General features: G+C 44.1%; 3 non-coding genes and 4 pseudogenes across 3 annotated transcripts; all 7 read left to right on the top strand.

The window, feature by feature from the left end:
* Window positions 1-157: 157 nt before the first annotated feature.
* LOC124027786 lies at window positions 158-276 on the top strand (annotated as a pseudogene).
* A 242-nt stretch (window positions 277-518) lies between these two features.
* LOC124027793 lies at window positions 519-637 on the top strand. The gene has a single exon (XR_006837476.1). It is a non-coding gene; the product is annotated as a 5S ribosomal RNA (ribosomal RNA).
* Window positions 638-879: 242 nt separating this feature from the next.
* Window positions 880-998, top strand: LOC124027763 (annotated as a pseudogene).
* Window positions 999-1,240: 242 nt separating this feature from the next.
* On the top strand, window positions 1,241-1,359 carry LOC124027768. The gene has a single exon (XR_006837470.1). It is a non-coding gene; the product is annotated as a 5S ribosomal RNA (ribosomal RNA).
* A 234-nt stretch (window positions 1,360-1,593) lies between these two features.
* LOC124027750 lies at window positions 1,594-1,712 on the top strand (annotated as a pseudogene).
* Window positions 1,713-1,954: 242 nt separating this feature from the next.
* Window positions 1,955-2,073, top strand: LOC124027756 (annotated as a pseudogene).
* Window positions 2,074-2,314: 241 nt separating this feature from the next.
* On the top strand, window positions 2,315-2,433 carry LOC124027833. The gene has a single exon (XR_006837513.1). It is a non-coding gene; the product is annotated as a 5S ribosomal RNA (ribosomal RNA).
* Window positions 2,434-2,500: the final 67 nt, after the last annotated feature.

The raw sequence follows: 2,500 nt of genomic DNA, 5'->3' as shown, positions 1-2,500 counted from the left end.
TTCATCAAACAATAAGTGCTACAAATAATGGCTACGTTATATGCAAGTTCTTCCACTTTTTGAGTGTCACAAAGATGCTTATCGACATGGTGAAAATGCAACAGCTGTTAATCACACCCACTTTGACTTTATATAGTGCACCAAGAGATAGCTTCTCGCCTAAGACCACACCGGCCTCAGTACGCCTGATCTCATCTGATCTCGGAAGCTAAGCAGGTTCGGGCCTGCTTAGTACTTGGATGGGAAACCGCCTGGGAATACCAGGTGCTGCAAGATTTTTGTCAACCCTTTGTCCGTTTCTTCCCACAAGGCTGAAATATGTGCCGTCGCTTTGAAATAAGTAAGCAAGGTTAGTTTGTATTTCATCAAACAATCTGTGCTACAAATAATGGCTACGTTATATGCAAGTTCTTGCACTTTTTGAGTGACACAAAGATGCTTATCGACATGGTGAAAATGCAACAGCTGTTAATCACACTCACTTGGAATTTATATAGTGCACCAAGAGATAGCTTCACGCTTACGACCACACCGGCCTGAGTACGCCTGATCTCGTCTGATCTCGGAAGCTAAGCAGGTTCGGGCCTGGTTAGTACTTGGATGGGAGACCGCCTGGGAATACCAGGTGCTGTAAGCTTTTTGTCAACCCTTTGTCCGTTTCTTCCCACAAGGCTGAAATATGTGCCTTCGCTTTGAAATAAGTAAGCAAGGTTTGTTTGTATTTCATCCAACAATCTGTGCTACAAATTATGGCTACATTATATGCAAGTTCTTCCACTTTTTGAGTGACACAAAGATGCTTATCGACATGGTGAAAATGCAACAGCTGTTAATCACACCCACTTTGACTTTATATAGTGCACCAAGAGAAAGTTTATTGCTTACGACCACACCGGCCTGAGTACGCCTGATCTCGTCTGATCTCGGAAGCTAAGCAGGGTCGGGCCTGGTTAGTACTTGGATGGGAGACTGCCTGGCAATACCAGGTGCTGTAAGCTTTTTGTCAACCCTTTGTCCGTTTCTTCCCACAAGGCTGAAATATGTGCCGTCGCTTTGAAATAAGTAAGCAAGGTTAGTTTGTATTTCATCCAACAATCTGTGCTACAAATAATGGCTACATTATATGCAAGTTCTTCCACTTTTTGAGTGACACAAAGATGCTTATCGACATGGTGAAAATGCAACAGCTGTTAATCACACCCACTTTAACTTTATATAGTGCACCAAGCGATAGTTTCTCGCTTACGACCACACCGGCCTGAGTACGCCTGATCTCGTCTGATCTCGGAAGCTAAGCAGGTTCGGGCCTGATTAGTACTTGGATGGGAGACCGCCTGGGAATACCAGGTGCTGTAAGCTTTTTGTCAACCCTTTGTCCGTTTCTTCCCACAAGGCTGAAATATGTGCCGTCGCTTTGAAATAAGGTTAGTTTGTATTTCATCCAACAATCTGTGCTACGAATTATGGCTACATTATATGCAAGTTCTTCCACTTTTTGAGTGACACAAAGATGCTAATCGACATGTTGAAAATGCAACAGCTGTTAATCATACTCACTTGGACTTTATATAGTGCACCAAGCGATAGTTTCTCGCTTACGACCACACCGGCCTGAGTACGCCTGATCTCGTCTGATCTCGGAAGCTAGGCAGGTTCGGGCATGGTTAGTACTTGGATGGGATACCGCCTGGGAATACCAGGTGCCGTAAGCTTTTTGTCAACCCTTTGTCTGTTTCTTCCCACAAGGCTGAAATATGTGCCGTCGCTTTGAAATAAGTAAGCAAGGTTAGTTTGTATTTCATCCAACAATCTGTGCTACAAATTATGGCTACATTATATGCAAGTTCTTCCACTTTTTGAGTGACACAAAGATGCTTATCGACATGGTGAAAATGCAACAGCTGTTAATCACACCCACTTTGACTTTATATAGTGCACCAAGAGATAGCTTCTCGCTTACGACCACACCGGCCTGAGTACGCCTGATCTCGTATGATCTCGGAACCTAAGCAGGTTTGTGCCTGGTTAGTACTTGGATGGGAGACCGCCTGGGAATACCAGGTGCTGTAAGCTTTTTGTCAACCCTTTGTCCGTTTCTTCCCACAAGGCTGAAATATGTGCCGTCGCTTTGAAATAAGTAAGCAAGGTTAGTTTGTATTTCATCCAACAATCTGTGCTACAAATTATGGCTACATTATATGCAAGTTCTTCAACTTTTGAGTGACACAAAGATGCTTATCGACATGGTGAAAATGCAACAGCTGTTAATCACACCCACTTTGACTTTATATAGTGCACCAAGAGACAGTTTCTCGCTTACCACCACACCGGCCTGAGTACGCCTGATCTCGTCTGATCTCGGAAGCTAAGCAGGTTCGGGCCTGGTTAGTACTTGGATGGGAGACCGCCTGGGAATACCAGGTGCTGTAAGCTTTTTGTCAACCCTTTGTCCGTTTCTTCCCACAAGGCTGAAATATGTGCCGTCGCTTTGAAATAAGGT

This window comes from Oncorhynchus gorbuscha, unplaced genomic scaffold (assembly GCF_021184085.1).
Source record: "Oncorhynchus gorbuscha isolate QuinsamMale2020 ecotype Even-year unplaced genomic scaffold, OgorEven_v1.0 Un_scaffold_3514, whole genome shotgun sequence".
Taxonomy (NCBI): Eukaryota; Metazoa; Chordata; class Actinopteri; order Salmoniformes; family Salmonidae; genus Oncorhynchus; species Oncorhynchus gorbuscha.
The sequence above is the reverse complement of the archived record's forward strand: the minus strand, read 5'-3'. Positions and strand labels throughout refer to the sequence as shown.